We start from the raw sequence: 21,904 nt of genomic DNA on the forward strand, positions 1-21,904 counted from the left end.
TATATTAAAACATAAATGTGTGAATATTAAGTCATCCATTGCAACTAGATTTCTTAAACACCTTCATGAATACAGCCATCTCATTTATGTTCTCAGCAGCCCTGTGAAAAAGATGCCATCACCTTGAGATGATGTCACAGTGGAAGCAGCTTATCAGGGAATCTATTCAGTCAAAATGACATGTTTCAAATGCTGGCTCTACCACTTAAAAATGTGAGACATTGAGAGGAGGAGTCAATATGGCTGCATGAAGACAACACCTAGGCTGACTCTCCTCAAGAAATCTCTTCATTGGTGTATTGCACCACAATAAAGGACTCTAGAGTGGGGGTGGGGGGGGGAGTGTTCACAACTTGGAACATGATGACAGAGGAGGACCTAGGTGGGGCACTAGATTGTCACTGGAAAAGAGAAATTTTATACATGTACCAACTACTGTATTTTACTGTTGACTGTAAATCATTAATACCAATAAAGAAAAAAAATCTCTTCAGATCCTGGCATCTCTGAATGGAAGTGGGATATCCAGACCAGTAGAAGAGAAACTACAAAGGAGGGAACAGACACAAATCAAAGTGGAAAATTATAACCCATTTATGAACTGGCAAGGGGTGTTGGAAAGGACAAAGATAAACCAAGCAGTGAGTCTCCCACTGCACCCTTAACCCCATCCCTCAGCACAGAAGAGGCTTATTTGGGAAGCAGGCGCAGCAAGTGAGACACAGACTCCATATAGAGAAAAACTCCTCTAGGCAGATTCCAAAACTGAACCTCACAGAGACTGCATCTTTTGTCAGAATACAGGGGGTTTGCCTATGACCTTGCTTGACTTGAAATGTACTGCAGATAGCCCAGAGCAACCTGGCAGGCTCACCAGTCTGAACAGTTCAAACAACCAGGCAGCCTGGTTGTCACTCACCACTGCAAAACAGGTACTTGGGGAACTTAAGCCTCATTAGACCAACACCCTCTCCAACTATGAGCATATACATGTTCTGTTTGTTAATTCCTTCTCTGGCTCTCTGTGCATACTCCTTCTATTTGTAGCCTTTGGCTACTTTTTGTTTTTATTTTTTTGTCCTCGCTTTTGTTTCATTTGGGGGGTGGTGGTTTTTATTTATTTATTTTTGCAACTGTTCCAGTTATTATTTCTCTCTTTACTTTGAACACCAGACACTACCAGTCATCTCCCAAAGGCAGTGGTGTCACCATTAGAACAGCTCCAGCCACTCTGGAGACATACCACAAGGTGACTTACTTTAGGGGTCCAGAAGCCAACAGACAAGAGGCCACCTCACACCATACCTGAACAGCAATACCCAGGACAAAAATTTCAAAAGGCACTAAATATAATGGTGAAAGCAAAAAGAACCACTGCAGGAAAGAACCAGAAAGAGAAAAAGAAAAAAAAAGGAATAAAAAATACCCCACATGCTAGACCCCACCAGTGTGTCCTGGAACCCCACTTCCTCAGCGCCCTGCCCCATTAGGGAAAGAGAGAGAAAGGCTGGGACTGTGGATCAACCTGTCAACATCCATGTTCAGCGGGGAAGCAATTATAGAAGCCAGACCTTCCACCTTCTGCATCTCATAGTAACCCTGGGTCCATACTCCCACGGGGTTAAAGAATAGGAAAGCTATCAGGGGAGGGGATGAGATACAGAGCTCTGGTGGTGGGAATTACCCTATGGTCTTGTCAGTGTTTCCATTTTATAAATAAATTTTTTTAAAAAAAAAATATGAGAAAAAAATCCAAACATTAATTGATGCAATAATCGATAATCACAGGAGTGCGTTAAGACTTTTAAGGAAAATATGATAAAAATGGGGAAATAAAAAATGAGACTCTAAAAGAAAACTGAAAATGTCTCAAGGAAATTAGATAGCTAAAAGCTGAAATAGCTGAGTTACGAGCCCAAGTAGTTACATAGCTAATACTGTAACTGAATATACAAAATAGCTGACCTGAGGAATGTGCCACATGTTAGAACACTAAAAATCTACAAGAATGGCATCGAAATATGTTCAGTCGTTAATATCAATAAATGTTAATGGCCTGAATTCACCTATTAAAAGGCACATAGTAGTAAGATGGATCAGAAAACACAACACAACAATATGCTGTCTACAGGAAACCTACCTAACTCAACAAGACACAGACTCAAAGTGAAAGGATGGAAAACAATCATACAAGCCAATGGCCCACAAATAGGGGCAAGAACAGCTATTCTCATATGTGACATGACAGACTTTAAAATAAATAAAATTTAAAAACACAGGGAAGGACATTACTTAATGCTCAGAGGATCAGTCAATCAAGAGGACTCAACAATTATTATGCACCCAAATGAGAAGCCATCTAAATATATCAAACATCTACTGAAAGAGCTACAGTAATATGTTAACAGCAACACAGAGTAGGGGACTTCAACACCCCACTCTCTCAACTTGACAGATCATCCAGGCAGAAAATCAATAAAGACATAAGGGAGCTAACTGAGGAGATAGATAAACTTGAACTATTGGACATTTTTAAGAGTCATTCATCCCAAGAAACTGGAATACACATTCTACTCAAGTCCACATGGGTCATTCTCAAGGATAGACCATATGTTAGGCCACAAAGATGGCATCAGCAAATTCAAGAGCATTGAAATCATCCCAAGCATCTTCTCAGACCACAGTGGAATTAAATTAACACTTAACAATCAACAAAATATTAATAGTAGCCCCAAAATGTGGAAGCTCAACAGTACACTCCTTAATAACTACTGGGTCAAAGAGGATATTAAGGAAGAAATCAAAATGTTTCGAGAGTTCAATGAAAACGAAGACACAAGCTATCAAAATATTTGGGACACAGCTAAGGCAGTACTGAGAGGGAACTTCATAGCCATACAAGCACACATTAGGAAACAAGAAAAAGCACAAATAAACAGCCCGAGTGCACATCTTAAAGACCTAGAAGAAGAAGAACAAAGGAGCCCTAAAGCAACCAGCAGGACAGAAATAACTAAACTTAGGGCAGAAATCAATAACACTGAAAATAAGAAAACCATACAAAAGATCAATGAAAGTAAATGTTGGTTCTTCAAAAGAGTGAACAAAATCGACAAAACTTTAGCCAGACTTACAAAAAAAAAAAAAAGGGAAAAGACCCAAAAATCGGATAGCAAATGAAAGAGGAGGTATCACAACAGACTACAGAAATTCAATATATCATGCGAGGCTTCTATGCACAACTATATGCCACCAAGCTAGAGAACCTGGAAGAAATAGATGACTTCCTAGATACCTACCAAGTTCCAAAACTAAGTAAAGAGGAAGTAGATAACATGAACAGGCCCATCACAGCTAATGAAATTGAAACAGTTATCAAAAATCTTCCCAAAAATAAAAGTCCTGGACCAGATGGTTTTACAAATGAATTCTACAAAACCTTCAAAGAACTAATATCTCTACTTTTAAAAGTCTTCCAGAAGATTGAAGACACTGGAATACTCCCTGCCAGCTTTTATAAAGCCAACATCACCCTGATACCAAAGCAGACAGGGATACAACCAAAAAAGAAAACTACAGATCAATATCTCTGATTGTTGGAGAGTATGCCAGCTCCCCCTGGCTTCTGCTTAACCATATGCCTGTATAGGGATAGATTTGATCCCATTCAAAGCTTTGGTCTATTTACATAAATCACTTTTACATTTACATAAAGCACTCCAGGGCATTGATGGTTCAGTGTAGGATTCTCGCCTGCTCTGCCCCCTCCTTGTCACACTCTGATTTTCACCAGTCACTTTTCTCTCCACCCTCTCTATGTCACATCCTGTTTCCACCCTACTTGGCAAGTATATATAAAGACAGCATTGTGAGTTTTAGGGTACTTGAGTTTAGCTTAGCTCGTTTTAGATTGTGCTGCGTCCTGCATGAATAAAGAGATACTGCCTACAGCTCAACCATGAGTCCCTGGTCGTCTGTTACCCGCCCGTGAAGCCAGACCGGCAAAAACAACATAACCCGTCGAAAACAACATCTGATGAACATAGATGCTAAAATACTGAACAAAATTCTAGCCAACCGGATACAGCAGTATATTAAAAAGATTGTTCATCATGACCAAGTGGGGTTTATCCCAGGGATGCAAGGTTGGTTTAATATAGTAAATCAATCAACATGATCCACCACATCAATAAAAACAAGACCAAAAACCACATGGTCATATCAATAGATTCAGAGAAAGTCTTTGACAAAATACAACATGACTTTCTGATCAAAGCACTACAAAAAATGGGAACAAATGAAAAATTCCTGAAGATAGCGGAATCTATATATAGCAAACCTACAGCCAGCATCATACTCAATGGTAAAAAACTGGAAGCATTTCTCCTCAGATCAGGTACTAGACAGGGTTGCCCACTATCATCATTATTCAACATAGTGGTGGAAGTTATTGCCATAGCAATCAGGCAGGAGCAAGGAATGAAAGGGATACAGATTGGAAAAGAAGAAGTCAAACTCTCCCTATTTGCAGATGACATGGTAGTATACAGAAACGTAAGGAATCCAACAAGAAGCTTTTGGAAATCATCAGTCAATACAGTAAGGTGTCAGCTACAAAATTCAAATGTCAGTGGCATTCCTCTATGCAAACACTCAGAAGAAGATGAAATCCAGAAGTCAATTCCTTTTACTATAGCAACAAAAACAATAAAATATCTAGGAATAAACCTAACCAAAGAAGTGAAGGACTTGTATACTGAAAATTATGAGTCACTGCTCAAGGAAATTTCACAAAGAAATGGAAAGATATTCCATGTTCATGGGCTGGAAGTATGAACATCATCAAAATGAATATACTACCCAGAGCCATATACAAATTTAATGCTATCCCATCAAAATCCCAAACACATTTTTTAGGAGAACAAATGCTACAGGTGTTTATCTGGAACCAGAAAAGACCTAGAATTGCCAAAACACTCCTGAGAAGAAAGAACAGAACTGGAGGTATCACACTCCCAGATCTCAAATTGTATTAAGGGGCACTGTGATCAAAACTGCTTGGTGGGAGCCGGGCGGTAGTGCAGTGGGTTAAGCGCAGGTGGCGCAAAGCACTAGGACCAGTGGAAGTATCCCAGTTTGAGCCCCTGGCTCCTCACTTGCAGGTGAGTACCTTCACAGGCAGTGAAGCAGGTCTGCAGGTGTCTCACTCCCCCTCTCTATCTTCCCTCCTGTTTCCATTTCTCTGTCCTATCCAACAACACTACTACAACAATAAAAATAGCAAGGGAAACAAAAGGGAATAAATAAATAAATAAAGATTTAAAAAATATTAAAAACTGCTTGGTACTGGAACATGAATAGACACACTAACCAGTGGAATAGAATTGAGAGCCTGGAAGTAAGCCCCCACACCTATGGATAGTTAATCTTTGACAAAGGTGCCTAGACTATTAAATGGGGATAGGAGAGTCTCTTCAACAAATGGTGTTGGAAAAAATGGGTTGAAACATGCAGAAGAATGAAACTGAACCACTTTATTTCACCAAATACAAAAGTAAATTCCAAGTGGATCAAGGACTTGGATTTAGACCACAAACTATCAGACACTTAGAGGAAAATACTGGCAGAACTCTTGTCTGCATGAATTTTAAAGTCATCTTCAATGAAATGAATCCAATTACAAAGAAGAGTAAGCCAACCATAAACCTCTGGGACTACATCAAATTAAAAAGCTTCTTCACAGCAAAAGAAACCACTACCCAAACCAAGAGACTCCTCACAGAATGGGAAATCTCAACATGCCATATATCAGACAAGAGTTTAATAACCAAACTATATAAACAGCTTGCCAAACTCAACCACAAGAAAACAAAACAACCCCATCCAAAAATGGGGGAAGGACATGCACAGAATATTCACCACAGAGGAAATCCAATAGACTGAGAAGCACATGAAAGAATGTTCCAAGTCTCTGTCAGAGAAATGCAAATAAAGACAACAATGAGATACCACTTCACTCCTGTGAGAATGCCAGACATCAGAAAGGTAACAGCAACAAATGCTGGAGTGGTTGGGGGGTCAAAAGAACTTTCCTGCACTGCTGGTGGGAATGTCAGTTGGTCCAACCTCTGTGGAGAACAGTGTGGAGAACTCTCAGAAGGCTAGAAATGGACCTACCCTATGATCCTGCAATTCCTCTCCTGGGGCTATATCTTAAGGAACCTAAAACACCCATCCAAAAAGATCTGTGTACACATATGGTCTTAGCAGCACAATTTGTAATAGCCAAAACCTGGAAGCAACCCAGGTGTCCAACAACAGATGAGTGGCTGAGCAAGTTGTGTTATATATATATACATACACACACACACACACACACACACACACACACACACACACACACACACACACACACACACACTGGAATACCACTCAGCTATAAAAAATGGTGACTTCACCATTTTCAGCTGATTTAGGATGGAGCTTGAAAATATCATGCTAAGTGAAATAAGTCAGAAACAGAAGGATGAATATGGGATGCTCTCACTCTCAGGCAGAAGTTGAAAAACAAGATCAGAGGAGAAAACACAAGTAGAACCTGAACTGGAATTGGCATATTGCACCAAAGTAAAAGACTCTGGGGTGGGTGGGGGGAGAATACAGATCCAAGAAGGATGACAGAGGACCTAGTGGGGGTTGTATTATTATATGGAAAACTGGGATATGTTATATATGTACAAATTATTGTATTTACTCTTGAATGTAACACATTAATTACCAATATAGAAATTAAAAAAATAAAAAAGATTGGAGAAGCAAAGAGTCCCACATAATCAATCTATAACTACATACATCAAGACACACCATAGTTAAAATGGAAAGGAGTAAGGATGAAGCAAGGATTCTGAAGGCTACAACAGAAAAACAAAACATAAAGTCACTTTTGAGGAAAACCCATAAAATTACCAGCAGATTTCTCATCCAAATTCTAAAAGCCAGGAGAGAATTAAAAGATATACATGAAGCATTCAATGAGTAAGGGTTTCAGACAAGAATATTATATCCTGACAGACTTTCATTCAGACCAATAAAGAGATAAAAACACTCTCAGAGGGGTTGGGTGGTAGTGCACCCGGTTGAGTGCCCACATTATTCTGCACCAGGACCCAAGCTCAAGCCCCCAGTCCCCAGCTACATGGAGACAGGTTTACAAGTGGTGAAACAGTGATGCAAGTGTCTCTCTCAGTTTCTCTCCATCTCTTTCTCTTCCATCTCAATTTGTCTCTATCCAGTAAATAAATATAAATAAATAAAATTAAAAACCTTCTTAGACAAGGAACAGTTGAAGAAATGAACTACCACCAAATCTGTTTTGCAAAAAAGATGACATAAAGTACTTAATCAAATATTTTCTACTTAGACCTGGATAGCCTCCTAACCTACTTCCCATTTTACTTCCCTCAGTCACTCTAAACCTAGGCCTGTCAGATAAAATAAGGAATACAAAAACCTGGATACAAAGCCTGGATAAGAGCAAAAGACTGGTACATTTTAATGATAGGCCCTTTGGTCCCTACCAGGTCACCCCATCACTAGGGATTCATATATATATATATATATATATATATGTCCTAGACCTCTAACAGATCCCTCTCTCCATCATTACTGGTCATCTCCATCAGGAACAATATCATAAACCCTCTTGTGGGCCTCTATAGGCCCCTTCCTTTGTGTAGAACAGCAATGGTAGGAACTGCCCCACTCTCTGAAGGGAGGCTGGGTCAACCTATTCTGCCACTCAAGGAAGACTGGTCCTGAAATGAGTGCAAACTAGAATGTTCCTAGATATGACCATGGAATGTGAGTTCAGACTTGTGGGGATTCAGAGGTTGCACAGGTTCATGTGTTAAATATGAACAGACATGGGTCTTAGGTCAGATTGATGGAGTTAATAATTGACAGTATTTATATACTTTTCCCATAACTGGGAGCTACTCTGCGCTGATCCAGCTTTCTAGTTCTATGCCCAACTCTGTCATCTTCATAGACAATACCTTTATACTTGCATGTTAGCTGTTGGGCTCAGGTAAAATTTAGTAAAGTCATAGGCCCCTTGGAACGTATCTAAAATAGACTTCCTATCTTCTTCCAACATGAAGACCCCGAATCTCATCTACTTGATTCTTACTTTTAGGTTCATGATTACTAAAAATAAATTTGCCCTGCTTTATATCTTAATGCTTTTAATCCAACAAGTTTCAGATGCTACCATGACACCAACCTAACTTCCCTGGGCAGAACAACCTCATCAGTGAGTCCTGGAACCCCAACTCCACAGAAAAGATAGAAACAGGCTGGGGGTATGGTTCGACCTGTCAACACCCATGTACAGCAGAGAAGCAATTACAGAAGCCAGACCTCCCACCTTCTGCAACCATAAAGATCTTTGCTCCATACTCCTAGAAGGATAAAGAATATGGAAGCTTCCAAAAGAGGGGATGGAATGTGAAACTCTGGTGGTGGGATTTCTGTGGAATTATAGTCCTCTTATCCCACAACCTTGTAGATCATTATTAAGTCACTAATTAAATATATATATATAATGAAAAAAAGAAATTTTTAAGAGTTCTATAAATAGTAGCAACATCACTGAAAATGTGCCATATATAAAAACACTCAGGAAAGTTTAGAATAATGGTACTGAAATATCTTAAATCCATAATATCTATAAACGTCAATGGCCTGAATTCACTCACTAAAAGTTACACAGTAGGAAGATGGATCAGAAAACACAATGTTACCATATGTTGTCTGTAGGAATCCCACCTAATTCAACAGGACAGACTCAAAGTGAAAGGATGGAAAACTATCATACAAGTCACAGAAAACAAAAAGGGGAAGAAACAGCTATTCTCATATCTGAGACAACAGACTTTAAAATAATAAAGTAACAAGCAATAGGGATGGATATTACATATATGCTCAAAGGATCAGTCAGCCAAAAAAGAGAAACAATTATTAACATCTGTGCATTCATTGAAGAGCTATCTACAAACACCTACTGAAAGAGCTAGGAAAATACATCAACAACAACACAGTAATCATAGGAGACTTAAACACCCCACTTTCTCAAATTGACAGATCATTTAGGCAAGAAAATTAAATGAAGAGATAGATGGAAAAGATCCACTAGACATTTTCTGACTCCTTCACCCCAACCAACTGGAATACAGATTCTTTTTGAGTCCACTTGGAACATTCTCAAGGATAGACAATATGCTAGGCCACAAAGACAGTGTCAACAAATCCAAGAGCACTGAAATAATCCCAAGAATCAGACCACAGTGGAATTAAACTAACACTTAACAACAAATGGAAAATTAGCAAAAGTCCCAAAATATGGAAACTCAACAGTACACTTCTTAAGTACTGGGTCAAAGATGAAATTAAGGAAGAAATTAAAATTTTCCTAGAATCAAATCAATGACGATATAAGATATCAAAATATTTGGGACACAGCTAAGGCAGTACTAAGAGGGAAATTTATAACCATACAGGCACACATTAAAAAAGAAGAAAAAGCTAAAATAATCTGACTACACACCTTAAGGATGTAGAGGAAGAACAACAAAAGAACCCTAAATCAACCAGAAGGACTGAAATAACTAAAATTAGGGCAGACATAAATAACATCAAAAATAAGAAGACCATACAAAAAAAAAAAATCAATGAATCTAAATGTTGGTTCTTTGAAAGGGTAAACAAAAATGACACTTGGCCAGACTCACTTTAAGAAAAAAAGAAAAAAGAAAAGCCACCAGGAGTAGTGGGTTCATAATGCAGGCACTGAGCCCTGGCAGCAACCCGAGAAGCAAAGCAAAGCAAAACAAACAAACAAACAAGACTCAAATAAATAGGACTGTAAATCAAAGAGGAGATATCAGAACAGACACCACAGAAATCCAAAATATCATGTGAAACAAAAACCCTCCTGGCACTGCTAGTGGGAATGTAAATTAGGCCAATCCCTGTGGAGTGCAGTCTGGAGAACTATCATAAGGCTAGAAGTGGAACTACCCTATCACCCTGCAATTCCTCTCCTAGGGATATATCCCAAAGAATTAAACACAACCATCCAGAAAGATTTACGTATACCTATATTCATAGCAGCACAATTTCTAACAATCAAAGCCTGGAAGCAACTCAGGTGTCCAACAACAGATGAGTGGTTGAGAAAGTTGTGGTATATATACATAATGGTGTACTACACAGCTATTAAAAGTGGAAAAGTAACCTTCTTTACCTCATCTTGGACAGAGCTTGAATGAATCATGTTAAATGAGATAAGCCAGAAAGATGAATATGAGATTATCTCATTCATGGACAGAATTTGAGAAATAGTAACAGAACGGGCAATTCAAAGAATTTGGACTGAGTTTGGTGTATTGCACCAAAGTAAAGGACAACGGAGGTAGGGGGTAGGTCCTGGTGCAAGATGGTGGAGGAAGACCTAGGCAGAAGGGTAGAGTGTTTTTGCAGGAAAAGAAAAATTGTACACATGTACCAACAACTGTATTTTCTGTTGACTGTAAACTATTAACACCCCCAGTAAAAAACAATAGTAGAATTAAATACATGCTAATGAAACTGATAAATCTGTGAAAAAAAATGTGTGACATCTGTAGGTAGCTGTCTAGAACCTCAATTTCCTTATCATCTATGTAGAGACATCCATAAGGAATGTGATGTTTTTGTTTCCACTTATTTTCAGGGAAACTAAAGCTACATACATAATTATTATATAAAGCAGTATTTAACATTATTCCCAAACTATTACTTGTAAAACTAGAACACACACAAAGCACTTGTTCAAGTCACTCACCTGTGGGCTGCAGATGGTAAGAAGTTAAAACTGAATGGACTGATGGAAGTATAGCTAAGAAACTGAAAGTTAAGTTAGGGCTTTAGCATCTTTTCAGTCACTCTTTCTAGGAGACAGGAGATAAGAACTAGTGTAGGGAAACTTACCAGATGTACCATACACATCAATGGAAGAAAATGATTTTTGGTCACAAAAGTATGGGGCTGATGACAAACCCATAATGAAGACTACTGAAATATTAAGTAAATGATCTCAAAATGAAATTGATTGCAAATGTGGTCCTATGATACTTGTAAGTAAAAGACTAGGAGATGGGCCCAGGTGGTGGTGCACCTGGTTAAGCACACACATTACAGTGTGCAAGGACCTGAGTTCAAGCCCCCAGTCCTCACCTGCATGGGGAAAGCTTTGCAAGTGGTGAAGCAGGGCTGCAGGTGTCTCCCTGTCTATCACCTTCTCTATCACCCTCTCTATCACCTTCTCCCTTTTGATTTCTGGCTGTCTCTATCCAATAAATAAAGATTTATAAAAAAAAAAAAAACCTAGGAGACAACAAAACTGTTAGAATCCAATGATAAATCATGTGCAGTCCTTCCCATTTTCTTTAAAAACATACATATAATTAAAAATATTTATTTATTTTGGATAGAGACAGATATTGATAAGGGAGGGCGAGATCAAGAGGGAGAGGGAGAGGGAGGGAGAGGGGAGAGAAGGAGAGAGGGGGGAGAGGGGAGAGAGAGAAAGAGAGAGAGAGGGAGAGAGAGACACCTGCAGCACTATTTCACCACTTGTGAAGCTACCCCCTGCAGGTGGGAACTGGGCCCTTGAACCCAGATCCTTGCGCATTGCAATGTGTGCATTCGACCAGATGCAACACTACCTGGCTCCCAATATATATATATATATATATATATATTTATGGAAGGAAAGAGAGAGACCAGAACTCTACTCTGGCATATACAGTGTAGGGGACTGAATCCAGAGTCTCACACAAGTCCTACATTCTACCCATTAAGCCACCTCCTTAGATTTCATCTCTTAACGGAAAAAGTACATCATAATGAGAGTACTTATACTCCCTCCCCTTTTTGAATAGAAAAGCTAAAATGTCTTGGTTTTGCTTAGTGTTTCTGCAGCTGTTGCAAAGGTTTTGAAGATGCTCAGAAGACCTGTTGTGAACTGACTATATCCAGGGTGCTTTCTTTTCAGTGGAAAGTCATAGGAACAAAATATCTTGTCCCAGATAAATATCTGAATATGATGAAAGGAGCAGCAAAGATAACTAGTCACAAGTGGATTATGAAGATTAAAATCCTATATGCACTGTACTAATTTATTTGGGAATATCTGGATCTTTTTCATAATGGATCAGAAATATCTTTGTGATAGCAAAGTGATTCTAGTTGTGAGCTCTTGAGAGGAAAGTCATTGATTTCACCCTCTTCAGAGTTAGATTGTTGGGATAGGGTATAAAATATGGGATCTCTAAAAATCTTTATTAAAAAATTTACATCCTAGTTCTGTAGAAATGGCTGTATTAGGATGCCGGCCAGGCTTCCCTAGACTGAAGACCCCACCAATGTGTCCTGGAGCTCCGCTTCCCCAGAGACCCACCCTACTAGGGAAAGAGAGAGGCAGACTGGGAGTATGGACTGACCAGTCAACGCCCATGTTCAGCGGGGAAGCAATTACAGAAGCCAGCCCTTCCACCTTCTGCAACCCACAATGACCCTGGGTCCATGCTCCCATAGGGATAGAGAATGGGAAAGCTATCAAGGGGAGGGGGTGGGATATGGAGATTGGGTGGTGGGAATTGTGTGGAGTTGTACCCCTATGGTTTTGTTAATTAATCCTTTCTTAAAAAAAAAAAGAAATGGCTGTATTAGATGTTCTCTATTATTTAATAATATGCTTGTGGACTAAAAGATGTAAGTGCTGCATAAAATAAATTATGTTAAGCTAGCATATTGGCCTTTATAATTGGATTTTTTAGAAAGCATTTGAATGCATTTTGTTTGCTACTGTGTTTATTCAATAAAGTAATTAGTGCTAAATATGACCTGGATCCTGTTGGTAAGCCTCAGTGAGCAATCATAAATCCTGGTAGGGTTAAAACCTTCAGTTAAACTGTCATATTTTACATGTATTAATGAAGTTTGAGTATTAAATAAAATTTTATATTCACTTTAAAAAATAAGCTTCAAAAACATGTAAAATGTGCAGGTATACCACACTCTCATTTCATAAACACTTTTTGCTGTCTGAATACTGAGTTGGTCATGAATCTTGAAACCCTATCTAGATAAAAGCAAGAGAATAACTTAGTTTCCTCTGTTTCATAGTACTAGAAAGTAGAGATCTAAGTTGCCTCTGTTTCATAGTACTAGAAAGTAGAGATCTAAGTTGCCTCTGTTTCATAGTACTAGAAAGTAGAGATCAACTACATAGTGCAGATAACTGAGTTTAAATCTTAATTTCAGTGCACTGGCTTGCATGGGACAATGGCAAGCCCACTAAACCTTGAGTTTGTTTCCTTATTAGAATACTTTAAAGATTTTTTGTGTGTTTTCCCATAAATCTAACACTAGATTTATATGTACTGGCATATACTTATATTTATATGTACTGGCATATACTTGGTGACTAATAAACAATACTTATCTCCTTCACTCCTAGCAACCACCTCAACACTCTCCCCTCTTCCCCTTCCCCTTCCCCCATCCCCTACTCTTATTTTCCTGAATTTTGGAGGATCTCTGTGTAGAAGCTTAATTTATGTAAATGTATATACTATTTTTACATGTTAAAAAAAAACAAACCAGAACTTAAGTTTAGGTGTTTTGTTTGTTGTTTTACTGCCACTAGGGTTATTGCTGGGGCTTGGTGTCAGCACAGTGAATCATTTTTCCTGGCAGCCATTTTATTTTTTTTTATTTGATGGGGGGGGGAGAGAGAAAAAGAGAGACCCACCAACTGACAGATCTGTATTACTTTCTTCACTCTTGGTGAAACTCCCCCCTCCCCCTGTAGATGGGGGGAGACTAAAACTGGCTCATTGTGCACTGTGCATTTAACAAGGTGCACCAGCACCTGGCCCCTGGGCAAAAGATTTTTTTTTTTTTAACTAGACCACTGCTCAGCTCTGGTTTATGATGGCACAAGAGGACTGAACTGATACCTTACAGCCTCAGGCATGAAAGTCTTTTCCCATTAACATTATGCTATCTCTCACCACTCAGACCACCCCCTTTCTTTTTTTTTAAACCAAAGCTCTGCTTAGCTCTGGCTTATGGTGGTAGCAGGGATTGAACCTGAGTTCTTTTGCATAATCACTATGCTATCTCCCTGCCCACTTAAATGTAAGTTTTTAAAGGTTACTGTTACAGTGCAGAATCTGAAACTGTACAGGTTAACTTTTTGTACAGTAAAATCCATTGGTCAGGTCTTAACATTTTAAATGGATTTTTGTACTATCTTATCATATTAATCATCTGGAAAATACTGGTTCACTGAGTTACATATATCTTTCCAATGTTGATGTAGTTCATTATATGAGTCACTTTTGAGAAGCTCAGTTGCAGATAAATTCTAACTTTTGTCTGAAATCTCTATTTTTCAAATATTTTTTACTTGTTCTTCCTTGGCGCTGCCCAAGGAGGTGGCGGCGGCCATCTGCTGCTCGGCGTCCTGGAGGACCTCAGACCCCTCGTGAAGCCCAAGATAGTCAAGTAGCGGACCAAGAAGTTCATCTGGCATCAGTCGGACCGCTATGTGAAGATCAAGAGGAACTGGAGGAATCTCAGGGGCATCGACACGCATGCAGCGCCGCTTCAAGGGGCAGATCCTGATGCCCAGTATCGGCTACGGCAGCAGCAGGAAGACCAAGCACATGCTGTCCAGCGGCTCCCGCAAGTTCCTCGTGCACAACGTCAAGGAGCTGGAGGTGCTGCTCATGTTCAACAAGTCCTACTGCTCAGAGATCGCGCACGTCTCCTCCAAGAACCGCAAAGCCATCGTGGAACGGGCGGCCCAGCCGGCCATCAGGATCACCAACCCCAACACCAGGCTGCGCAGCGAGGAGAATGAGTAGCCGCCCCCACCCCGGGTCCTGTTAATAAACCACAGACCCACAATATATATATATATATATATATATATATATATTTTTTTTTTTTTTACTTAATGGTTTACAAGATCAGAAGATTAGTATATAGTATCTACTATAATCAACAATAGTATAGTCAACAAATAGTTGTTTTTCCTGAAATAATAAAATCACTTCAATAATTTCTGAGTAAACTTCTGCCAAATACCCAATGCTGAAAACCTTACACTATCCATTCCACTCCATGAAAAAGAAATAGTTTGTTCAAATCATAAATAGTATCACATATGATTTTCTTTGAGATAGCCACTATCCTCTATGTAGCGTAAGTTCCGTAAGTTCTTTTTGTTACACAAAGATGTATATTCAAAGGTGAAAATTTAGCTAAGTTAATAATATTTTGCTTGTTCAAGGACATTCCTAGGTGGAACTGGCTTCCCTTTAAATTGTGAGTACATGACATGAATATAATGACCACTATGCACTAAGACACCAGTAGTTTTACTTGCTGCTTTTGTACCATCACTATAAAAGCCAACATAGTGAGGGAAAAAAAAGTCTATGTACCAACAGGACCAGAGTCCTGGGAGCTGAGAGAGAGCTGATTAGATGGTCAGATTTGAGTCCCAGCCCCACATGGCGCGCCACAGTAGTAGGGGGACCTCTGATGCTATGGTTTCTTTTCTTTCCCTGAATGGAAAGCAAACAAACCACCACCACCAATAAAACAAATGGCCCCAAAATGGTGAAATCTCACCTCGCTCTGGGGAGAAAAAAAATCTTAAGAATCTTATGGACTTGACTCCCCAGAGGTTGATGGACCACAATTTGAGTTGTTGTTATAGAGAAGAGTGAGACTTCTTAGGTTCATAATCGAACTCAGTAGTGTTATTATACCTTGGTGACTTTAGGCTCTCTACATCTCAGTCTCTAATAAGGAAAGCAATGTACTTGGCAAAGTGATACAATACTGCTTACTAAGAGGCTTTCCACCAAAGAGAAAAGAACAGATAAGTACTTACAAATCCAATGGCATGCTTGACTTTTTCTCATTTTAAGTGAATCTAATCTAAAAATTTTCAATCAGATGGAAGAGATCCACTAGGGTTAAAACTGCAGAAGAGAGACCACTGCCCAAGAGAATGGGTATTAATAGGTGGGTGGGGCTAGGGTTGAAAATAAAGCTGCTGCACTGAATTTTTACTGCCTACAAATGAAATATCTATATTCTCACTGGCTTACCAATTTTTGCCCAACTACTATAAAGCAGTGATTGTCAACTGGAGACAGTTTTGTTTCATAGGAGACATCTGGCAAAACTAGAAGCCCTTTTGCTTGTCACTGTTGTCAGTTATTAAGAATTGGCCAGGTCAGGCAGACAACCCCACCAATGTGTCCTGGAGCCCCGGTTCCCCAGAGCCCTATCCTACTAGGGAAAGAAAATAAATAAATAAATAAATAAATATTAAAAAAACCTGGCCAGGTCACCCCCATCATCTGGGGCTCTAGTCAGGGAATTCTTGGATTCCCATATATATATGATGCGCCTAGACAGCTAATAGATCCCTCTCTCCACTGTCACTGGTCACTGCCATCAAAAACATCATCATAAGCCCTCTTGTGGGCCTCTCAAGGGTCTTACCCTCACTGTAGAGCAGCAGTGCTAGAGACTGCTCCACTCACTTAAGGGAGACTGGGTCAGCTTACTTTGCCACTTGAGGACGATTGGTCCTGAACTGAGTGCAGCCTAGAATATTCCTAGCTGTGATCAGGGACTGTGAACTCAGACTGACAGGGACTCAGGGGTTACACTGTGCTAAATATGAATTTATATTTTAATATTTATTTATTTATTTACTTTTTTTGTTGCCCTTGCTGTTTTAATTGTTGTTGCAGTTATTATTGTTGTTGGATAGGACAGAGAGAAATGGAAAGAGGAGGGGAGCTGGGCAGTGGTGTTCCTGATTAATACACATATCACCATGGGCAAGGACAGAGGTTAGAGTCTCTGTTCCCAAACTGCAGGGGGTACATTTCACAAGGGGTGAAGCAAGTCTCTCTCTCTCTCTAATCTCCCCCCACCAATTTCTGTTCTGTTAAGTAAAATGGAAAAAAAAAATGGCCACCAGAATCAGTGGATGTGGAGTGCCAACACTATACCCCAGTGACAATACTGGTGGCAATAATAAAAAAAATGTCCAGGATACCAATAAATACCCCCAAAGTACACAGGTCAGCTCCACAATACTAAAGTATTATCCAGCGTGAAATGTCAGTGGTGCCAAGGTTAAGAAAACCTTTTTTTATCTTTTGTAGAACCACTATGCTGTCTCCCCAGCCCTAACAAGGTTTTCTGCATTATCTATTTTTAAATATTTTAAACTATCTTTAAAAATGAAGCAATTGTCTTACTGGGGCAACCCAGATTCAAGAGACTGAAGACAGAGTTGAGACCAAGGATTATAAAGCTTTGAGTTAGTAATTGACATTTATTCTTCTCTCTAGCCTTAGTGGATACTTTTAATACATTTAAGTCACCTAAATTTTTCTTAGCTTTATTAGGAAAAATGTAAATACTTAACTACACATATCAGGTGATTATACTGAGTTGCTGGAAAAGTTATGGTATATTTTGTTGCATAGAAAAACACAGAAAATATGTCATGAGTTTTCCAATCTCCTAATATTTTCTAACTGTCCATTTTCCCTTGAATTAACTAAAGGATTTCTGACTTACTTGCTAATAAACAACGGAATAGTCTGGAAATCAAACAGAAAAAATACTCTAGGGCATGGGAGTCTCATAATTTACATTAAATAATTTTTTCCAGACCATTTATTTTATTTAGTATGTCAAAGAATAACTTAACTGTTCCCTTCGCTTTGCAGTTGTTAAGAAGATTCATAGGTCTTTTTCATTATTTATTTATTCACTTTTGTTGCTCATTTTTATTGTAGTTATTATTGTTGTTACTGATGTCATCATTGTTGGATAGGACAAAGAGAAATGGAAAGAAGAAGGGTAGAGAGGGGGAAGAGAAAGACACCTGCAGACCTGCTTCACCACCTGTGAAGTGACTACCCTGTAGGTGAGGAGCCTGGGGCTCGAACCGGGATCCTTATGCTGGTCCTTGAGCTTTGGTCCACCTGCGCTTAACCCACTGAGCTCCACCCGACTCCCAGATTTACAGGTCTTAACTTTAGGTTTATATATAAGGAGAGTTTTTCCCCAAACTAAGCACCACTTATAGTCACTCATCTAAGGTGAGCAACACAACCTATACTATAATAGACCAGGAACATTTTCTGTACATGATACGTGAAAGAGGAGATCTCTAAGACACCAGTTCCTCTGGGTTAGGTTCCTTGTATGTAAAATGAAGATCTAAATCAATAGATTCCAAGAAACTTGAATTTCCCACAATGGGATGAAAGTAGGGAAGAATAAATACATCTGAATTGGTAAAGGGCTTCTTTTTCTGGACCTGTATGTTAATATAAAGAGGGACTATGCCCCTACTTATTCCTCCCCCTTTTTTTCCCTGTGTACTAACAACCTGGCCCTTTAGGCTTTTTAAAAAAATTTAATCTAGTATATTTTACTAGAAAAAAAACGGTTCCTTTCCCACTAGAAGATCAATCCTCAGTCTGGTCACTGTGTTAACTTAGTTCCTAACAGATATGTCATCTTTCACTCTTCAAACTCTTCTCCAAAGATAGAGAACATGAAATCCTGCAGTCTCAAGACACTCCTTTCTCAGGCATGTTCCCAGTTCTTTTTGCTCAGACCAGTGTTCAGAAACATAGGTTCTAAGAAAAAAATAGTAATGTGGCAGAGTACGTAGCAAGAACAAACAGTAAAGGAAAGTTTTTTTTTTGTCTTTTTTTTTACTACATGGTCATTTCTAGAATGAAAACCTAATTTTGTTTCCACCTGATGTCTCCTCACTCTTGAGAAGAACATGACATCTCCAAAGAAGGAAAGAACAAATCACAGGCATTGCCTTTTGATAACTATTTATCTCACTGTATGTCTAAGACTGAAAGTAACAGGTAACAGAAATGACTAGTCAGAATCATGGTTATAAAAGAAAGGGGTGGGGAGTGAACAGCATAATGGTTATGCAAAGAGACTCTCAAGTCTCAGGTTCAATCCCCAACACCACTATAAATCAGAGTTGAACAGTACTCTGCTAAAAAATAAAAATAAAAGAAAGGGAGGAAAGGAACAAAATGGAGACAGGTAGCTGTGGAATTGTATTTTTGAGTTTTTACCTCGTCACTGATTAAACTTTATAATGTTCTTTGATGTCTTGATTTTTTTCTTGTTTGTTTACTTCAGTTTGAAGTATGTAATTTTTTAAAATTCTGAGCACTTCTGTAATTTATAATATAACTGCCGAGATATACTTTAATGAAGATGGAAAGAAAACAAAATGTCACATTTCTATGTACAATGAGACAAATATAAATCTAAGTATCTTAAGAATTTCTTAGATACTGAAACCTGAGTTCTTCTTACAGCTATACATAGTTTATAATCTTTGCCACGTTCCTAAAAGTAATCCTTAGTAATCCTCACTACCTGTGGGCCTCATTTGCAATAGGAAACAAATATAAAAATTAAAGACTTAAAAATGCTATAGAACTAGTCCCAGGGTCCTATACATTTGTTGGAATAAAGAATTTAAATTTTAATCCAGGGGACCAGGAAATAGCTCATCTGACACTGTGTGTACCTTACAGAGCACTGCACTATGAATCCACTGCTCCTAGAAGCCATTTTTCCCATTTTTGTTGCCCTTGTTGTCCTTGTTGTTACTGTTATTACTGTTGGATAGGACAGAGAGAAATTGAGAAAAGAGGGGAAGACAGAGAGAGGGAGAGAAAGACAGATACGTGCAAACCTGCTTCACCACTTGTGAAGTGACCCCCCTGTAGGTGGGGAGCCACGGCTTGAACCAGGATCCTTATGCCGGTGCTCATACTTTATGCCATGTGCGCTTAACCCTCTGTGCTACCACCCGACCCCCCTATCTTTGTTTTACCTTATCTAATTCATCCACCTAGGATCATGTGAGACTAGAATACTAGGTCTTGGGACCAGGTGATGGCACACCTGGTTGAGCACACATTATAGTGCTCAAGGAACTGGGTTAAAGCTCCTGGTCCCCACTTGCAGAGGGAAAGCTTCACAAATAGTAAAGCAGGGCGGTAGGTGTGTCTCTCTCCCTTTCTCCCCTTTCCTCTAAATTTCTGGCTGTCTCTATACAATAAATAGATAAAAATGATAAAAAATACGTGAAGCGCAAATCCGGGTTAGAGCCCCTGGCTCCCCACCTGTAGGGGAGTTGCTTCTCAAGTAGTGAAGCAGGTCTGCAGGTGTCTGTCTTTCTATCTCCCCTCTGTCTTCCCCTTCTCTCCATTTCTCTCTGTCCTATCCAACCACAATGACAGCAGCAACAACAATAACAACTGTTGTGCCCCACGTTGGGCACCATATGTTGTTTTCGCCGGGCTGGCTTCATGGGCGGGTAACAGATGACCAGAGACTCATGGTTGAGCTGTACGCAGTATCTCTTTATTCATGCAGGATGCAGCGCAATCTATACCAAGCTAAACTAAACTCTCTACTACAAACAGTCTTGTCCTTATAAATATACTAGCCCAGTAGGGTGGGAACAGGATGCGATGCAGAGAGGGTGGAGAGAAAAGTGACTGGTGAAAATCAGGGTATGACAAGAAGAGGGGGTGGAGCAAAAACATATCATAAACCAGTGGAGATTGAACCAATGCCCTGCAGTGGTTATGTAAATAAAATACAGTGTTAAGCAGGGGGTATTAAACTAATGAAACAGAAGGGGTTTTTGGAAGCATACCAACAAACAACAATGACAATAAATAATGGCAACAAAAGGGAAAAAATAAAATTTTTTAAAAATGATAAAAAAATGTGTGAAAAAAGAGAAGAAAGTCAGGTTTCAGAATAGAAGAATTTTAGGCAGTTAAGGTAGAGAGGAATCTTACAAAAGCAGTAGAACTAAGGGAGTATTCCCATGCTTACTAACAATGGAATTCATACAGTCTGAACAACAGAGAGGGGGAAAAATTGACTGAAGAAAAAACAGTGTGACATCAAATAGGCTAACATCAATGTAATGAAATTCCAGAAGAAGACACTGAGAAGGCGGCAAAAAGATATTTGAAGAAATAATGATTAAAGAGAAATTAGATGGGGAAGGAGGGCGCTGCATGCATGAAGCTCTGGGCACTTCATAAAAATAAAATATCAAGTAAATGGCAGAGTGATGTTTTAATCAATTTCAAAAGATACATATTAGAACCAGCCAGTGAGTTTTAGTATGGTCACAGCACAAGGATGAATCCTATTTCTTTATATTGCAACCAACATCTAGGAAGGGAGATTTAGAATTAATACAAAGTGATTTAATGACTACTTTTCTTTCTAAAATTTGAAAAATTGAGTTAAAACACTACAAAAGAGACTAAGGACTAAGTAAAAGGATCTACAAAGTTATCTAGTTCTTCCCCACATTAATCTATAAAATCAACCAAAAACCCAGCAAAGCTTGAGTGTGTAGAAACTGACAAGTTGGTTCTAAAATTTACATGGATATACAAAGGCTTTCAGAAGAATCTTGTTCTTGACTTTACCTTCTGAAGGAGGGCTAACTACCTCCAAAGATGTGATCATTCCTTTACCAGATGTTTTTGAACACCAGACATTAAATGTAAACAAAAAAAGGCAACTCATCTATAAAAAAGTTCTTAACTCTGAGATCATACACAGACTCTTCTTTTGGATGTTTCATAAAGGATGATTTATTTATTTATTTTTGCCTGCACGGTTTTTTTTGCCTGCACCATGAATCCATTGCTCCTGGAGACTTTTG

At 38.9% G+C, this 21,904-nt stretch overlaps 1 protein-coding gene and 1 pseudogene across 10 annotated transcripts in view; one reads left to right on the top strand and one right to left on the bottom strand.

Moving 5' to 3' along the window:
* The window catches only part of NR3C1 (nuclear receptor subfamily 3 group C member 1), a 111,552-nt gene that overhangs the window by 35,418 nt on the left and 54,230 nt on the right, over window positions 1-21,904 (bottom strand). The gene's annotated exons all lie outside the window — the stretch shown is intronic.
* On the top strand, window positions 14,498-15,129 carry LOC103109878 (large ribosomal subunit protein eL32-like; annotated as a pseudogene).

The sequence above is a fragment of the Erinaceus europaeus genome, chromosome 2, assembly GCF_950295315.1.
Source record: "Erinaceus europaeus chromosome 2, mEriEur2.1, whole genome shotgun sequence".
Lineage (NCBI taxonomy): Eukaryota > Metazoa > Chordata > Mammalia > Eulipotyphla > Erinaceidae > Erinaceus > Erinaceus europaeus.